The 19,471-nt window shown below is 44.4% G+C and overlaps 1 protein-coding gene across 4 annotated transcripts in view; it reads left to right on the top strand.

Moving 5' to 3' along the window:
* Positions 1–607: 607 nt before the first annotated feature.
* The window catches only part of TNRC6C (trinucleotide repeat containing adaptor 6C), a 103,408-nt gene continuing 84,544 nt past the window's right edge, over positions 608–19,471 (top strand). For all 4 annotated transcript variants that reach the window (XM_084218669.1, XM_084218671.1, XM_084218670.1 and 1 more), the window contains exon 1: positions 608–2,059. The gene's annotated coding sequence lies outside the window, so the exon portion shown is untranslated. The remainder of the gene's footprint in view (positions 2,060–19,471) is intronic.

The raw sequence follows: 19,471 nt of genomic DNA, 5'->3' as shown, positions 1-19,471 counted from the left end.
TCCGGGGGGACACCGCCTCTGTACGCCCCTTTGGGGGGGACACCTTTGGGGGGGACACTTTTCTCTCGCGCTCTCTCCCCCCACCCACCAGGGGGGTGTGCGAGGGAGGGGTGAATTGCCGTTCGCCCGTTGGCACGGGGGGGTTGCGTGTGTGTGTGAACACCGACACCCACCTGCCCGGTGCGGGTGTGGGGGTGACCCCCCTGTCCCCCTCTGGGCTGTGGGGGGGGTGGGGGGAGCACAGCGCCGTCCCCCTCCCCCCGCGGGGCGCGGGCTCGGCGCGCGGCGGTGGCGGGAGGGCGCGCGCCTCGGCGGGGGAGGCAGCGGGGAGGGGGGGGCGTGGCCCGCGGCGCGCGCGCGCGGCCTCGCCGCCGTTTGGCTGCGGCCGCCGCGCTCATTTGCATACCGGCGGGGGCTCCCCCCCCCGCCTCCCTCTCCCCGGCCGCGTCACGTGGTCGGAGGGGCCGGGTCGGTGGCGGCGGGCGGGGGGGGGGAGGGGGAGCGCGGCACTTCCTGTTGGCGGCCAGCGCGGGAGGGGGCGCGCGCGGAGCCGCCCCGCGGTCTCGCGCTGCCTGGCGGGGCTCTGTCAGTCAGCGACAAAATGGCCGCGGCGGCGGCAGCGGCGGCAGCGGCTCCTCTGCTCCCCAGGGCGGCACCGGCGGCAGCGGCGGCGCGGAGGAGCGGGGGACCGGCCCGGCAGCACTGAGCCCGGCACCGCCTGCCCTGCGAGCGGACGAGGCGAGAGCGAGCGGGAGAGACGGCGAGCGGCGCTGCGTTCCCCCCCCCTCCCCCTCAGCACCCCGGCGGACCGACCGACCCTGCCCGAGACGCTGCTGCGGCTCCCCGGGGACACGCCGCCGCCTCGGCTGCCCCGCTCCCCGCCGCCCACGCGGGTCCCTGCCGGATCCCTGCGGACGACACGGAGAGAGCCGCGGGATCGCCCCGCTCCCGCCTGCCCGCGGATCCCGCTGCGAGCCAGGCACACAGACTGTCGGGTTTCCCCGCTCCCTCCTCCCTCCGTGAAAGACTTGGCTGGATCCTCCTCCCCGGATCCCCTCCCCGCGCTCGCTCCTTCCTGCGGGAGCGGCTGCTGGATCCTCCTCCCGCCCCGGATCGCCCGCGGGGTCCCTGCGGAGCCGCGGACCCTCCTCCCCTGGCAGAGACTCCGCTGGATCCTCCGCCCCCCCGGAGCTCCCGGCGGGATCCTCCTCCTGCCCGCAGCCCCATGTGAGACTCCGCATCCCCCCGTGCCTCCGCCGTGGTGTTTCAGTTGTTTTTTCGGTTTGTTATTTTTTTTTTCCACCCCCTCCTCCTTTTATTTTGAAGGGGGGATCCATCTTAAAACTCTTTTCTGGATCCCAGTTTCTCTTTTTTTGATTTGCACTTTTTGAAAAACCCTCAGATGCTCCTCCATGTGGACTGAGAACCCATCAAGACACACACACGAGAACTCATCCCGATCAACTCCAAATCCTGGCTTTCCGTGGGTTTTGCTGCAACACATGAAAGCAAACTTGTATTTAAGACACACTCGTGCAGAAATTTAGCTGGGGACTTGAACGTGTATCTTGGTTTCTTGGTCTTGGTTATTTTTTGTTATTTTTTTCTTTTTTTTTTTAATTTTTATTTTGCTTCACTGGAAATCAAAAGCTTGTTTTGGAATTGGACCTGCTTTTGCTGCACTTCTCCTCTGGGCTGGATAACACTGAAGCTCTTTGCTTTTCTACTTGGATAGTGTTTTCCTGTTGATCTGTTGGGTTTTTTTTCATCTCCTGTGTGTCAGACTTTTTTTTTTTCCCTGAGGGGGGTAAACAAACGACGACAACAACAACAAAAAAAACTTAATTTTTTGGCCGTGTGAGATTTTTTTCGTATTCATATTCGTGAAATTACGGGTACACTTACAAAAAATCTTAAAAAAAAAAAAAAAGAAGCATTAAAAATAAGAAAGGAACACGTCAGAAAGACCCCTACACGGTAGACAAAATACTCACTTGTTTCCTTACAGCAAGACTGAATCGAAAGCTGCCAAAGAGCCCCATAAAGAAAAGACTAAAAGGTAAGAAGGGGTAAGAGCCTCTCTTAATCCGGGCACGGTAGAAGTTAGCAGGGGAAGAGACCTGCAAAAGCCGGTGCATTCCTCCTTTTTCACAAGTCTAAACTAGATTATTATTATTTTTAAACTACTTATTAGTCAGCGAAGCAAGAAACGCCCCAAAACATTTCAAAATCCCTTTTATTTTTATACGATGCGAGCAACCTCCGGATTGTTCTTTTAATGTTAGAATTAATTCGGTGTTTTTCCTCTGTCCGGAATCGCTGTTTCTCCCCGCACAGCGAGCAGAAAGTGCCATTTGTGAGCATGTTGTGCTATTCAGACATGACATGAAGGCAGCTCCTGCTGCAAGGCATGACCGTGTGCTCTTGCTTTAGAACTTACACGTGTGAAAATTATCGCAGAGTGGCTTGGAAATGATCCCAGGACTGGAAAATTGTGGGCATGGCCAGCAGTGCTGCCCTGTGGGCGAGCACATGAGCTCCAGCTTTGTCCTTCATGGCTGCTTTCTCTTAAAAGTTCAAATATCTAGCTTTGGGTTATTTTTCCTCTTTCCCCCCCCGCGTAATGAGATTGTGAGGATCCGCAGTAATTTTCTCCTGAGTATTCACAGAGAGATCTTCGTCTAAACCTGGAATGTCCAGGGGGAGAGCGAATATTAAACAGAATTTATTCCTTTAACTGCGACGCAGAAGGGGAGGAAAATGGGGAGGACTCAGTTGTTAACCTGAGAAATCTTGAAACACTGGAAGTTTATTAATTGTTCGAGGCTTCTTTGTTTGTATCACAAGTTTGTGTCAAAGGTTAATCTTCTTAATATGTAATTAGTTGAAGGTTCAATTATGGGATTTATTGAACTCAATTGGGTCTTCCCCCCCTCTATGCCATTAAAAATAATACTGCAGGTCTTTGTGACTAGTTTATTTTCTGGTTCAACTCGAGTGTATCTACGAGAAGAGATTTGTTCAATATTCTAACAGCCAGTTTAAATTTAGAAATAATCTTTGGGACGTCATACCCGTGTCTGTTGCATATTTTTCCCTCTCGTTTGCATATGTATGTATCTGGCGAATTATGCTAATTTATGTACAGAAATTTGCTGTGGACATTAGGCCGGTTAAGGTAATTAAAATTCCAATAAATCCCGCTGTTAGTGGGCTGGCCGGTGGTGCAGAGCTTTAAATCAGGTGGGTGTCGGTGGTGCTGTGGACCTGAGGACAATGCCAGACCGGAGGAGCAGGAGAACATCTGCACTGCTGCTGGATGCACTGGGAGAGCCAGGCATGGCTTCCAGATCCTGCCCCCCTTCCCTGCGGTGGGTGGGTTTTTTGGTTTTGGCTTTCTTTTTTAATTTTTTTTTTTTGATTCCCCGATAACTGAGAATTTAAATGGAGTTCTCTCGGATATTACATTTTTTAAAAAATAATAATTTCAGGAAGGTAGGTAGTGGGAAGGTACACTCGGGTTCTCACTGCTTCCCCTGGTGTTTTCCAAGGAAATAGGAGGTGACTTGCAGTGGGTGCAACCTGTGCTCAGCACATCGCAGAGTTTCCTTCCTGCAGCCGCGGTTCCTGGGATTCAGGGATCCCTGGGATGTCTGGCTGGCTGCTCTGTGTGTTATTTGTGAGCTCAAAATGGTGCGTGCTGAGCAACAGCCCCCGGCTGCGCTGGCGTCTCCGCTGTGGCTTCTGGAATTCTTTCCATAAGGTGAAGGCATTGGTGTCAGCCTGGATACCCCAGTGAGAAAGCTGCTCCAGCCTCTGGAAGCTCGGTCTGGTCTGGGGAGAACTGTGGTGCTTTTTGGCTGAGATTCCTGGTGGATAACCTCACCTGGCTACTTCCGAGCCAGGGACTCAGTCTGTGGAAAAAAAAAAACAAAAAACCACAAAAACTGTAGTAAATCAGATTAATTTCAACTTTTTTTAGGGAAAAATGAGTGCTTAAGGGTAGCAGCAGTAGTGTAATAATGCCTTGTGTGGCTTTGTCCTTCTCTTCAAAGGGGAGCGGATCATTTCTGAGTGGAAGTGATCTGCCTGGCTTCCTGAGATGAGGAAGGTTCATTGCAGTGCAGCCCCCGGAGAGCAGGTGCTGCCACAGGGAAAACTGCTGCGGCCGGGACTCGCTCCAGGGCGAGAGGGCTGGGCGTTAGTAGGGGCTGATTTTAGGCAATATTTTGTACTTTTGTATAAAGGTTTTGTTCGTGGCAATGAAAGAAACAAGACAGACAAAGCTTTCTATTGAGACCTCCTCTGGATTGCAGCAGGACATATTTAAGATATATTAATTTTTCTGTTCTATGTGTGGATTCCCATTTTGACAGATTTAAGTCTGGTATCCATCAGACTAGGAGCTGTTGTGTTACACACGGGTGGTTTGTGTGTGCTTTGCAGCACATGGATTATTTTGGAGCTGTCAGCGGTGCGGGGCGTCAGTCCCGGTGCCTGGGAATGTCCTTGTGGGCAGCCTTGGGCTGTGCCATTTCCCCGCTGGCCACAGCAGAGTGGAGTTTGCTCTGGGACACTGCCCTTGGGCTAAAAACCATTTGGGGACTTGGAGGTTCGCCCTCAGCCGTGGCATCTTGGCTTTCTCCAAAATCTGTCTCTGATCGCCTGTGAGTGGATGGGTTTGCCCATTGCAAAGCCTGCTGGACCTTGATGGGATCAATGAAAACCCCACCTCCGCCTTAATTTCTGCTTTCTTCTCCAGGATTTGTCTTTTCTAAAACACACTCTGCTTTTGATTAGTTGAGGTCTCTTCACTGGTGTTTGTGGGAAGTAAGGTAATTTTGTACTCTTTTTGCTTGAAAGAGGTTTTTAAGACTTTGAAAGTAATGAGATGGAATTTCCTTAAAATGAGAAAAACACAATTGGGCATAAGACTACTTTTAATCTGAGGATTCTTTGTTGAAATTCTCCAAGCTCCCATGGTCCATACCTTGCCAAGTATGGACTAACAATAAAACAAGATAAAGTGAAAGGTTCTGTCAAGCAGGGGTTTATAATCTCCTTGTGTAGTCAAGCAAACTGTTGCTGAGTGGCAGTCTTACAGGGAGCATAGCTTTAAATTAATCTAGAAATAAACCCGCTTATTTTTCAGTTTTTCATTCACTTCATTCAGAAAGGCCAGGAATTTTATTGACAGAGTTACTGCCTGCTGTTCACTCAAAATGACCTAGACCTCTGCAGCCCTTTCAGATGCTCCGTGCCATGGAGACTCCTTTTCTCTTTCGTGTTACATTTATTAAAAGCCCAATGGCAGCGTTTACTTTCAGTTTTAGCTGTGAAGACTTAACCAAGAGCGGGGGATGTGGGAACGGGTAATATGTTAACTTAGCAGCTGGCCTCGCCGAGATAAACATGCGCTTTTCCAAATGCTGTCATCTGGCCCCTTTCCAAAACAAGCTGAAGGAGGAGGTCAGGGGTGGAGCCATCCCCTGCTTCAGTAAAAAGAGGCTTTCATTTGGAAAGAATTGCCAGATCGTATTGACTAAAAGAACTGCAGATTTAAAATAAAATGACCAAACCTTTCCCGAGTAAACCAAATGGTCTCTCTTGATGGCTTAAATTTAAGTGCCTTGTTTCAGTGCTGCTTCTCTTTGAAGGTTCAGCAGCTTCAGTGCAGAGTGCATATTTCTGCTTTTTTTAAAAAAATCAGTGTTTTATGTAAGACTTTGAACGTGACAACTGATAAAAAATGTATCATCTTTGGTAACAGTAGAGACCTGCAACACAAAAGTGCTATTGTTTTAATTGTTTAAAATTCAGATTACAAGATAATGGTAATACCATTAGAAGGTTTCCCCTTGGCCTAGAAGCTGCAGGTAGGAGTGTGTCGATCCCTCAGTATTAAAGATGAATGATAAGGAAACCTCTTAAATGCCTGTGACGCTGCAGTCTAGCCAATTTAGGATCAGCTGATGTCTTCTAGTGATAATGGCTTGAGGTTTTCAGCTGTATTATGAAGATATCAGCCCGGGCAAATAGTGTTTAGAAGAGAAGTATACTTTATTGAATGGGGAGATGATCTAGAAGTGACAGTAAATTGCATTACTAAATGATCTATGTGCTCTGTGCCGTCTCTTCACCGGCAAATGCTGTTGGTAAAATGAAAGATGGTTATTTTTAATGTATGAAAGCAGAGGAATCAAAGTATTATTTGATCTCTCTTTAGGAATCTGTGCTAGTTAGGAAAATTGTCAACTGAAAGCATGGCTAAGTTGTACATCTTAAATGCCAGAAGTAGATGTAGTTAGGCTTATTTTATCATTACTTGATCGTGGTAAACTTCACTGTGGATTCCTCAATACAGTTACAACTGTGTTTTCTGAAACTTCATTTGTGCTCCTTCCTACCTTGTCACTAATATGTTTTAAAATCTCCGCCCAAGATACAAATGTCTGGATTTGATCATAAACAAACTGCCTGTTCTGGCCCAGAGCAGTCACTGTGCTCTTTGAGGTCGTGTCAAAGATGGTGGAAAATGCAGCACTACTCTAAAATATGCATCTGATTCTTTTGTCTTATTTTTGAAGAGAGTAGCATGTCTCTCTTCCTCCCAATAAAAAGGCTTCTGTCACGGAAGGCAGCTGTAAAATAACTGGCTGTTCTTGAATCTCGAGGTTCAGGGTACCAGGCAAATCCAAGTGAGTTTTGGTCTCAACCCTGGGTGTGAATCAGCGCTGTAATTTTTCAGCACTGAGGTCTTGAACGTAATTGTAATTCAAGTTCATAAAATATTAGAAGCCCTGACGGTCCTGAGGTCTGGTTTCTGGAGCTCTTCCCCGTGGGTTTGCAGCCAAGGATGGCTGAGAGGGAGAACAGTTATCTGTGCTGCAGCAGTGATGGTTTATGGCTGGGTGCCCAGATTGTCTGGCTTTGCACACAGCTTTATAGTTTGCCTTTGAGGGCTGTGGAGGAGGTGGAAGTCATTTGTAATAAACAGCTATCTGCAGCCTGCTTTTTCTGGGGTTTGAAATGTACAGCCATTTAAAAAATTGCAAACCAGATGTACATTTACTTAGATTTCAGTCCGGAACCTCTATGTTTTAGGAACTTGGTTATGAGAAATGATTATAATTGCTTACTGCTTTGTATTGAAAATACCTAATATTTATCCCTTGGATGTTTGGGCTGTTTTTTAAGCTCTGCATTGCTAGACAATAAGATTTTTCAGGTTTTTTTTTTTTTTTTTATTTGAGAGAAAAATTGACTTGTCAAATCGGTTGGCATTCTTTGTAGTAATTAAGCCCCTGAGAAAAATATGTTTATATATCTCAAAATAGTTTTCATGCAGCTACCAGCTATAGGCTCATTTAGGAAAAGATAACAGCCACCCCCCTTCCCCAGCAAGGAAAACAACCACCCTGGGCTATGTTGGGTGTTTTCAGAGGGAGATCCATTCTTCCCTCTACTTCTTTCCCCCTGTTGTTCCTGGGGTCTGTGCCTGTTTTCCCATGCTGATTTTCTGAAGGGATGGTGCTGCTGCCTTTGTTATGGTCTTGCCCAAGAGGAGTCTCTTAGAATGGCATTACTTGATCTTTCTTAGGTGTGCTCTTTTCCTTCCTTTTTCTTTCTTCCCTTCCTGTGTTCTCTATGCACAAAGTTTACAGTTTTCTCTCTCATCCTGCATTTCCAAAACTTCCTGATGGGAAGTGGGAGACCTGTTTGTTTTGGTGGAGGGAGAGGGAGTGCTTGAACACATTCTGGGTGGTCAGTGTGTCCATGGATCGATTGTTAGTCCAGGCTGACTTCTGCCAAGTCTATTTTAAGCTCTGCCAGATATCTGTGTTGTGTCAGTTTGATTTCAGTCCTGCTCAAGCCTCCGACTCTCAGGTCTTTTAGTTCTTCAGAATTCCAAAGTGTTTTCATGGCTGATGCTCACGTCATTCATTGGTGCTGACAATGGAGATCCTTGTTTTTAAACAGTAGCTGGTTACTGGTAAACAAAAGAGCATCAGCCCAGTGTTTAACACAAACCATTCTAGAAAAAAGGAGCAGTTCAGGGAGAATGCCAAGGGAAAAAAAAAAAATCAGCTGTACCGATGCATCATGTGCCGACTGCCATTTTCCTGTGCTCCTGCAAGGTCATTGATAGACCATGGAAGGTGGTCTTGGTGGTGTTTGTAATGTTTTTGCTTGAACTCAGTGTATGTTCACAGTAGCCTTGAGGATGATCCTGCACATGAAATATGAAGCTGTAAACTTAAGTAGCACTGCAGGCAAACCCAATGGGGGTGTGTGTAAATCACTCCTTACACGAGTGTGTTACCAAAGGCAGGAGCAGGATTCCTCATGGTCCCTCTGCTAACATCATTCTGTCCATCTGCAGGTCAACTTTCCTCTTTCCTCAGTGTTTTTAGTTGCACTTACTAAGTGCACAAACTTATTTAACAGAGGAGAATTGCTTCCAGTGTTTGTATTGTCTGAGTTTTTACCACATCATCAGCTTTGAAATGGGTGCTGCCTTGAAATTCTTTCTCTTACAAAAGATGCTCCATCTCTGCAAATCTAATCATCCTTATCTCCTTACGGTGGAATGCTGTAAGTGCCCAGTACTCATTCCTGTTTTGTGATGCAGAAAAAATTGCTCTTAGTTAAAAATAACCTGTTGGCATTCGTGAGCTGTTCACATCTTCCTGCCTCTGAAATTATTTGGTTTCTCTTTGCTGATGTAAACTATAATGAAGTATATGTTTATCTTGAATCTTTCAAAAATAAATTAATATGGGGGATGCAACATCTTCTGCTAAGGAAGGAGGAGAGCCTAGTGGTAGCAAACTAAATGCTATTTAATGTTTTCTAGTATGATCATAATAAGATATATGTCTGATCCAGGTGTGGAGCTAAATTTGGTGTCTCACTGTAATAGAACTGCTGCTGTTGAGGAGCAGAGTCTCTGTATAAATAGCACTGTTTCAGGTGAAAGATTTATTATCTGGGACTTAGTGGAGCTTGGTGAATGTGGTGAATTTTTATTATTTCTCTTCTTCTAATCAATCTCATAGAACTCAACTCCTTCACTTGAGAAAAGAATGGTCCAAGTAAGTCTCATTACACCAACAGTGCATTTATACTCTGCTACCACATTTACATGTAATAATTGAATAAAGCAATGGTTGGCTTAGTGGATGGATGTTTACTTAATGATTTGCCTAAAATAAGACCCTTAACTTTGATTTTTTTCTTACATTTGTGAGAATGAAATATACTTCACAAATCTCTGGGTGAAATTCTGCAGTGATGACAAAACTCATTGCTTTTGAAGCCAACAACCCAAACTGATAGATATAATCTTTTTTTATCTGGGTGATATTGCAACACTGATAGTTCACCTGCACTGAAATTGTGCTTCCATCCTGCCCCATCCCTAATCCCTCAGTCAGCATCCAGACAAGCAAGAGCTGCTCTTTCTGGAATTCTGGCTGCATCTGCTGATCAGATAACATACTTGGAGACGTTGGATATATTTCTGAGAATATTTGCTCCCCTGGGCATTTCATGCACTAAATGAAGGCATAAAATAGTTATTACTAAGATCATAATTGACCATAAATTGATTTCCAAAGTGGTATTTACTGCAACTAGTTTTCCTGTCCTGGAAGATCATTTATGGCTATTTCCTATCCCCATCTCTCCCCCACCCTGTCTCTCCTCCCCCATGGAGCTGCTATTCATTTGCTAAGTTGAAAAATGGATGATGGCCCATTCTGGTGCTGGGTCTGATATTCTAATTTATGCTTTTACTATGGAAAGTGAGGAGAGGAGCAGAGAAGTTTATTTCCATTAAGCTAAGTTTTAAGGATTACCCTTTCAGCACTGCAGAGCTAATCTTTTAAACTCTGGTAGGTTTGTGGAAGGAAAGGTGGATGGATTATGCTGTTTCTTTAACTTTGGATGACAGGATAAATCTTGAACTGAATGCAATTTCCAGCCTAAAGATAGGTACAGAGTAATTGTTTCTTATCTTACTCAAATTATGCTGCCATTTTAATTTTCAAAACAGCCTTGCAGCTGAAGTGGAATAAAAACTTAAAAGCTTCAAAAGTATTTTCTTTAAGTTAAATTACATGATTATGGTGAACAGTGTGTTTTGATTTTTGTAGTGAAATACTAGGAGTGTATAAAGTGCACAGACCAAGTAGATTTTCTTCATTTGTGTTTAAACCTTCAGAAATTTGCAGTGCACAACTTTTAGTACAGTTTATTAGTCTATAGTGTGTTTTGTCTTCCTTGACTCAGATCAAATTTGGTGTTAACCTCCTGCCGAGAATTCCAGGACCCCTGACATTTTATTGTGACTCTTGATTAGCTCACCAGGGTTCCTGCTAAGAATTCTTCTTTCATTCATTTGATAAATTGAATTCCCTATTCACAGTGCCTTTAAATAGAATGGTATTTGGAAAACTTGAAGACAACAGCTTGAATGTTCAATGAGCTCACTCAGCAAATTTAAAAATGCAGGAGAAGGAAATTATGGGTTTGTGTATTCTGAAATCTTCTAAAAGAATAAACATCTTACGATGGAGATCGAAGTTTTTGTATTTGCTTTTAGTGTATTTCCCATTTGGTTTCTAAGACAAGGAGTTCTTTTGACATCTCTTTTCCCCTTTTCATCTTGTTTTGCCTTGTTGTGTCAGTAGCTGTGCATTCAGCTTACCTGTGCATGTGGGAGCAGGTGTGATGAGGGAATTCAGCTTCCCAAGGCAGTGTGGAGAGAGGGCACCTCATCCCTCCCACCCTGGGCTCTACAGCATGAGGAGCAGTGTCCTTATTTTTTTCTGATTGTAGATCTGGGGACAGCCCTTCCCTGTGGGGCTGCTGTCCTGTGATTCCCCCACCCAGGTCTCTCTGTGAGCTTCCTGCAGTGGGGGCTGCAGCAGTGTCCTGCATCTCACCCACCCGTGCCTCCAAGGTGACACCTGGAGATCTCAGTGCTGGGGTAGCTGAGATCCACTCCTGTCTTCCTAGAGATTGGCTTCTACAGCTTCTGCCACACATCTAGGAAATGATTTTAATGTCACAGGACAGCCCAGGCTGGAGGGAACCTTAGGTCATGATGAGTGTTCAGGTCGAGTGACACGTGTGTGTCAGGTCACTGCTGCTCCCGCTGTCCTGGTGCTGTGCTGGTGTTATTCTTGGACATGCCTGCTACAGTGTCCCTGCCTGTGGCTAGGAATGTGCATTTTTCCCCTCTGCCTGAGGGGAGGTGTTGCTCACCTTCCTGGGCCTGTGTAATCGCACTGGAACCGCTCATGAACATGGACACCCAATGGACGGGTGTGCCTGTGGCTGCTGGAAGCTGGGGGTCTTTTGCTGAAGGCTTTAGCACCACCTTATTCCCAGAATAAGCATAAGGGCAGCACCACAAACCCTGTCTTCAGGGTAAATTCTCTTTCCTTTTTTTTGGTGCTGTAGGTTGTGTTGTCCAGCCCCACCTGTGTGAGAGCACCAACGTTGTCTTTGGCTCCGGCAATAAATAAGTTTACTGTGTTTTTACCTGCTGCTGACAAAGGGATTGGGCTCAGAAATAATTGAGCACTGGCACCTAACTGTGATGGAAGGGGGAAAGGAGGATTAGGTGTGTTGGAAATCCCTACAGGTAAAATGGTGCATCATTGTAGTAACACAAACTTGATTTTCAGCTTTTTTTTCAACAGAGGAGCATAAAGGCTTAGCTTTGCTTGCTGGAGGGCTCTGAGGGTTTGCTGCACAGTGCTCCCAGCTGTGGCCTGTCCCTCCTGACCCCATTGTCCCTTCAGGATGACAGGTGACTGACTGGCTCCACCAGCCTCTGTCCCTGGGAGTGGTCAGCTCTGAGTCTGCGTGGCAAAACATCCTGTGGAGCTGCTGCTCCTGTTCCAATTTCCTGGCCTCCTACGTTGCAGGATCCCTGTCCATGCAGCTGCCCCAGGAAGCCATGCTCCTCTGAAGTGTTCTTGGAGTTCAGCTAAATGGAGCCAGCAGCTTGTCTGGGTTGCTTCTGCTCCTGGGTCAGCTAAAGGGTGACACTTGGTCACTGAGGGGGACTGGCACAGGGCTCTCATCTTCTGAAGTATTTCCAGAAACCAAAATAGCCAGCAGTATCTGGAGAGACAAACATGCTGTGCTCTTGCTGAGCTGCTGGATTCCAAAGCTGTTTTCCTTTGTGCATTATGTCCCAGGAAGATTGGGGACAAGCTGTGGAGCAGATGCCAGATCAACTGCTGGTAACTATCATCAGGCCTGGGAGGGAGGGTGCTGGGAATGTAAATCTGGTTATCAGCACCCTTCACAGTGTGTAGCTTAATTTTTCCATCACTCTGTGTTTGCTGGGGGAGGAGAGTTGTTTTTCATAGCATGTTTCTTGCTGTTTGTAGCCTGCTTTGAGTGATGAATTCAAGGCAAGCTTTTTTTTGTGGGTTTTTTTTTTATTGTGTGGGGCTTTTTTACTTTTGGTCCTTGCATAGCCTGAGTGGTGCCCATGGTGGAGTGCTTAAGGTCTGCTGGGGTGTTGTCAGCAGATTACAGGAGCAAATTGTGATATGGTTCATGCCTGAAATTAATAAATGGCTGAGGTTTGGTGTACAGTTCTAGCCCATGGCCACATTTACCTGCTAACTCCTTAAGCTGCCCTGTGTTGGAGCTTGTATGCACACTAATATCCCTGCACTGTGGAGAGCAGCACCTCCACAGGAGAGGGGATGAACCTGTGTGGTGGCATCCCTGTGGGATTATCTACATCAATCTCTTCATTTGGATTGGAACTTCCATGACTGATCAGGTGATTGTCCCCACTTGCTGTGCTTTGATTGGTGTCATGTGTCTTGGAGTGCAGTTCTCAGATGCCTTTTAAATAAAATGTCACTGGATGATGAGTTCCAAGGGTGCAGTTAATGCTTTCCTGCTGCCTGGGAGCAGGCTGGGGCTGGCTCCACCTGGAGCAGGGATGGTGTGAGTAGGAAATCCTCTGCAGTGACAGTTTGCTCTGCAGATCCACTCTGGTGTGCACTGCTCAGTAATGAAGGGTTAACACACACCTGCAGTATTCCTGGTTTTACTCCAGTGCTCTCATCAGCTAACACACCAGGAGAAACTGGAGTGTTTAACAAAACCAAAAGGAAGTCTCTAGATGAAAAAAAAACTCAACTCCAAGCCCTGCAAACATTTACTGGGACTTGGCAGTGCTCAAATATGGGCTTTTTAGACTTCTGGTTTACCAGTCATAGTTCATCTGCATCTTTAGTTTATAAAACTTTTTCTTCTCTGGAATGTTCCCCCTCCTCCAGTCATTGGTAATAACCAGGAGAAGCTAAAACAAGGCCAGGTCAGTGTGCTTTTGAAAAATATCTTGAATTGAATGATAGTAACTACCTGTTCTGCTTTATTTTTGTTCTAATCTAATCTGCTTGAGTGGTTATTTACCTTATGTGTACACAAAGGAGGGTCACAGTAAGTTAACACTGGGTGAGTTGCAAGCTTCCAGTGGGAGCCCAGGTCCTGCAGCACACACCAGCTGGAATTCTCCTTTTCTCTTCTTGGGGTCCTGCCAGGATTTTATTGCTCTTCAACCAATATTCCAAAGTGACATCTTAGAAACACCGTGTGCTGCTGCTGGAAACACGGCCTTGAGACAGAGCACGGAACACAGAAATTCTTTCTGATCTTGGAATTTCTATTTTACACTTTGTAGGAGCAGGATTATTCATTTAATCTCTTGGAAAACCCAAAATGTGCCTCTAGTTTCACCAATTTTAATTGGGTGTGTTGCTTTTCACACCATGTTCTCAGCTAATGCTGTGATGTTCTTGGTTGGTTTTGAATGGCAGCTACATTCTGCTCCTGCAGAGACTCCAGATTTGGTGGAATTTCTGAGTGGCTGCAGGGACCTGGCTGCTGCCCCTGTTCAGAACAGCTTTCTGTTACACACTTCAAGATAAATTCACCAGAAACTGGAGGTATCAAAGTCCCAGCCCACATCTGTTAGCAATGGATGATATCTTGATGTTTCAGAGGAGGGAATCTCCTGTCAAGGCAAATAATCTATTGATGAGGGTTAATTGCAGGACAGAGACATAATTGGACTGTGGGAAACCCCAAAACATGGGATCAAGAAATCATAAATTGAAGTCAAACAAAAACTCTCATTGACCTTCATTTATGACTCCCCACAGGAACAAATTTTGCACCCAGTCTTTCAAATTGCAAGTTGTAGTTTCAAGCTGTGTGCTCACAACTGTACCTGTAACTCTTCCATGGACTTATCTTGTGCACAGTGCTGTGACTGGGGGCTTTTCCCCCACTAATTCCCTGGAAAGGAGATTGTAGGATTTCACTTTGCAAATGGGTAGAGACCTCCAGTTCTTTATTGGTTTTGTGTCTAGGGGTTGGTGTGGCCTTACATCAAGTTGCTTCATAAAAAATAAATCTTTTTATGTTTTTCCTCTTCTCCAAATGTATATTTATAAAGACTTGGTATACATTTTAATGTTGGGTTTTTTAAAAATGCTTCAGTGTGGAGGATTTTTCTTTACCTAATCCAAATCTTCTTTGTTGCAATTTAAATTCAGTGCTACTTACCATAGCTAAAGGAGAAAGATTTTACTCCTTGCTTCTCTACCTCCATCTTTAACACCTTTTTGAATAACAGGGTTGCCATCTCTTTAGATTAAGTGGAGTTTTTTCCAAGGGCCTGTGATTTTTGATTTCCTTGGTGCTGTTTTCTGGGCTCTCTCCAGCTGACCTATGTGTCTCTTGCTGTAGAAATCCCAAGCTGGACACTGCACATCCAATAAAGAATTTCCTACCACCTGTCAAGTTGTTGCTTTGCCTTTGGAGTGAAATCCACTGTAGCACCTGCTTTTTTGTCTCCCCAAAACTGGTGTTCTGCCACTTGTTCCCTATGCTGCATTTATATAGGATTTTTCCTGCCAAACATGGTTCCCTGTGCTTTTTCTCACTGATTCTCTGCCTTTTTTCTGCATTTTGAGTTCATCACAGTGTTCTGAATATTGTCCCTCCTTAATTGTTTTCCAGCCCCATGACTTGGTATATTCTGGAAACTAAGTAGACACATTTTTCCAGCAGCAAAGTGGTTAATTAAAATTTTACTGCTGGACGGGTGTTACACTGCAACAGAAATTCATCAGGTCTCTGCCTTGTGGGAGGGGTTTTGTGGGTTTTTATTGTAATTTTGTTATGTACCTTAAAATTACTAAATAATAGTTCTTAAAACTATTAAATAATAAGGCAATCATATTCTTACTAACAAAAATATCCATGGGGATTGAAAAGTCACGTATGTAGTTTAGTTGCTTCTCTTTCATCTTTTCCAAAAATACCTGGCACTATGCTGTAAGGAAAAAAAAACAACAGGCTTTTTTTTCCCCTCCACAGATCCTTGTTAGCTCTTGCTGATGTTTTTTTCTCTTCCCTTGTAAGTTATGTGTACAGTCCTTGCCATCTGCTGCTTTTCCAGAGTGCCATCCATCCACCTGCTCGTGCTTTAAGGTAACCTGCAATGACTTAGACATGGTAAAATGACAGCAGGCCCAGCCGGGGGGGAGCATCCCATTTCTCTCAGGAATTTTTAAGCTGTTCTTGCCTTTGCTGGCCTGATTTCCTCTTTGGGGTGGTAGCAAAATGTTTAGCTCCATCTCTTTTCTTCCCTGCCATTTCCTGTGAGTTTTTCTGAGAAGCCAGATCATCTAAAATTTTGGGAAAAGGGACTTTTAAACACATCTTGAGTGTTTTGCCTGTATGGCTGTTTGCTCCTCTTGTTGGACCCCCACTGGGGGTTCTCTTGATGGGGGAAACTGTTTTGTAACAGTTTTGTGTTAGGAAGGAGAGATGTATGGGACTTTTTTGGTCTTCAGTTTGTTGCTTATTGAAAGTTCAGTTTGTTGTTTATTGTTATCTTATTAAAAGTTTTGGTGCATCATCTGTACTAGATTTAGTGCACAGGAAAAGCACTGTAAGAAGAAGACAAAGACAACATTAAAAATCTTCCATCTTTTTCCTATTTATGTCTATACTAAAAATCCTAAAACTTAAATTTCTCACCTAATAACAAACTACACTATTCTCTATTATCTGTTTTACACTCTAGTAAACTCTAGTCTATCTCAAAGTCTTATCAGCCCTCTCTGCAAACAAAAGTTAAAACCAGGACTTCAAAATATTCCTTGTCCCTTAAGTTCCCACATGCTGGAGCTTTGGGAAGGAAGCCAGAATGGACCATTGCAGGGATGGAGGTGGGGCAGGAGCAGCCTGGCTGTGGGTGCTTTGCTGCCTCTGGCACCAGCTTGGCCAGAGCCCATGAAATCCCTGGGAGAAATCCCTGGGAGAAATCCCTGGGAGGAATCGGTGTCGTCATCTGCGGCTCCGCAGCAGCGCGGCCGTTGTTGGCCATCTGTTCCCCGCTGACCTCTTTAGGGAGGGCTGGAACAGAAAGAAAAGTACTGTCACTTCAGCCCTCCCAGGGTCATCTGTCACTGCTCCCCCTTCCCCACCAAGAATCAAAACTAATATTTCCTCTTGCATGTTAATGAAGTACTTAAAGGTTGGTTTGTTGTTGCTTTTTACAGGCACGGTGCTCGTATTTTTCTGGCTTTTCTCAGTTTGTCCCCCTGTGTTTGCGCTGGTTTTTTTTCATATTTCCTTCTTATTTATTTGACCTAGTTTTGCATGCTGCTTTCTTTTTTGAGGTGATTGGAGAGCTTGTAATTAGGGACCAGCTTGACTCTTTTTGATTAATGACTGAGCCTGGATATCAAGGGAACAAAGCTGGCACTTTAACAGTCATACCAGCTCCTTCCCTTCACCCATATTTACTGTGCAAAGGTCACAGAGCTGGACCGTGAAAAGATGAAGCAGGAAACAAAATTAGCAATAGACAAATACAGAATTTTAGTTTATCTGTTCCAGCACTTGTGAAAACAAAGATTGCAGATGCTCTGGTGACCTCCTGCTTTGTGTAGGATTCCTGCTGTACATGTGGATATCTGCATTGTTGTTGAGATTCCTGGTGACTTCCAAGAAACAGCACCTGCCTCTTCATATGGGACAGTATTTCAGGTGTCCTGAAGGAATCAAAGCCTGCCTTTCCAGAGTTTGATGCTCTTGTTTTGATGTTAATTTTTGATCCCATTTCATCACCACCCTTCAAGCTCTTTTCCACCTTCAAAATTTCAGCTACTTCTTTCTTACAGTGAGATGTTGAAGAATCTCCTAAGTAGTAATTTTCTTCCTTTCTGTTTCATACCAGATTTGGAGAACTTGTCTTTGAGAGCTCATGTCTATGCTGTCCAAAACCCTCTGTTATCTGTTATCACCTGGAACAATGCATGGATCTAGTAATTCCTTCCATAAAGCCTCCACAGTCTGCATTTGGATGATTATTTGCCAGTTCCTTACAATTCTAGTTATAAGATTTTTTTTTCCATTTTTTTCCCTCCCATCATCACTGTTAGGAAAAATGCCTGTGCAGGAATGCACAATGGCCTCTTGTATGATGAGGAAAGTCAAAACCAGAGCAGTGCTTGAGCAGCTGTGTGCAAGTTGTAGGATTTCTGTCAGTAAGAGCAACTTCCACAACTGTCAGGGGAGTTTATTCCAGCATAAAGTAGGATTTAAGGTGCAAGAGGTATCTTGGAATTAAAGTATGTTGGCTAAACCAGACAAAGGCATCTGTAGGCAAGGATTAGGAATGCTGTGCTGAAAAGGCAGTTTTCCTCTGTTATTAAATAAACCTTTAGCATCTTGCTTATACAACAAAATTAATGAGGTTGTTGGAGGTTAGGAGCAGTGTGACATAGAATGACAAGAGAGACAGGTCTGTGTTTAGCCCTCAATTACTGCAGGAACTTCTGAACTCTAAAACACTGTATGGGCAATAATACAAATAGGCTCTACCTGAAGGTTGTTGAAGAACACTGTTCCCAAAAGGAATATTGTAAAATGCATCCAGAATGTCCCCTCAGTGCTGATCCACAATACCAGCTGTGCCTTAAGCTGTGGAAGCAATCCACCTAGAAAACTCAACTTCTTACATAGCTTAAAAAATGAATCAGCCTAGATTTGTTAATTTTTTAAAGGAATTAATAAACCTTTCAGCAGCAGGCAGTGACAGGCCAGAGCCACAGTGCTGGAGTTGTTGTGGCCATGACCTGCAGCTCCTCTTGCTTTCCTGTTCTGAGAGAGCTCTCAAGCACATGCACTCTAAAGATAACCTTGGATTAGGCTTGGATTTCATAAGCAATTTGCAATCTGTGAAAACACCACTTGATTCTGTAGTAAAACTCCTTGCTCATAAAAATCCCTCCCCATTCAGATCCATATGTAAGAACAAGGCAAACTCCTACAGGGATATTCTGAGACACTCCTGCTTTAGAACATGAGCTTTGTATTCATAAATGTTTTAGCCTATTTCCTGCAATAAAGATTAAATTGTCGCTCAGGAAGTAAAGCTGCAACATGTGCCTTTGACAACGTAATCAAACTTTATATAGCCATGTTTTTATTGTTTTCCTTTTGTTTTGCTCTTAGATGACTAATTTCTGCCTAAAAGTGACAGCAAGAGTTGCCATCTGAGAGGCCGCTTGGAGCTTTATTTCTATTTTAAGCATATTTAAAGCACATGTATTCAGAAGTGTCATTATGTAAATCAGTTTTGAAAATTGAGCTCCATTAAAATTTGCAGTATCATTTTCTGAGCTAATCCGAGGCTATTTTAATCTCAGAAATGAAAAAATAACCCCACAACCAAACCTCAGGTTTTTGTGAGGAGTGGCACTTCTACCTCTGATGTTGTAATTGCTGTGCTAATATGGTAATAAAATATGTTGTATTCTTAGTGGAGCAAAATATTTGCTCTTCTTGGATTTGGAAAATCCACTAACCTGAAATTTGGAATATTTGGAAATTCCACTGCATTGCCTGGAAACAAAAATTGATAGTGGAGTGCAGTGTAAGGAATGATTTTGGCAGTGGTGAGAGTTGATCCCCGGGGTTGGACACTTTAAAGGTTTGGCTGGACCAAGAAAGGTTGGACCAGCTGATCCTTAAGATCCCTTTCAGCCTGGTATTTTTGGAAAAGAACTTGATATTAAAAAAGAGGCCTAACAAGGAAGTTGGGTAATATGTACTTTTATAGCTTAAAGAAAACTCTGCTTGTTAGGCAAAGTGGTGGCGGTGGTGGTTTGTTTTTGTGTGTGGTTTTTTGTTTTTGTTTTTAAATATTGCCCTGAGTATTGAAGGGGATTTCAATGTAACTGTGGTGTTCTGGAATGGCTGTAATGGCATGGGGTTTCTTAAATACCAGCAAGGGGAAACCAAAAAGTTTCTCATTTTACATGGACTTGTTTCATTCACCTGCTTTCAAAAACCAGAAAAAGCTGAACTTCTCTGGCAATAGTCTGAGAGCTTGGGGGGAGTTCACTGG

The sequence above is a fragment of the Fringilla coelebs genome (assembly GCF_963513975.1).
Source record: "Fringilla coelebs genome assembly, chromosome: 19".
NCBI classification, from domain to species: domain Eukaryota; kingdom Metazoa; phylum Chordata; class Aves; order Passeriformes; family Fringillidae; genus Fringilla; species Fringilla coelebs.
The sequence above is the reverse complement of the archived record's forward strand: the minus strand, read 5'-3'. Positions and strand labels throughout refer to the sequence as shown.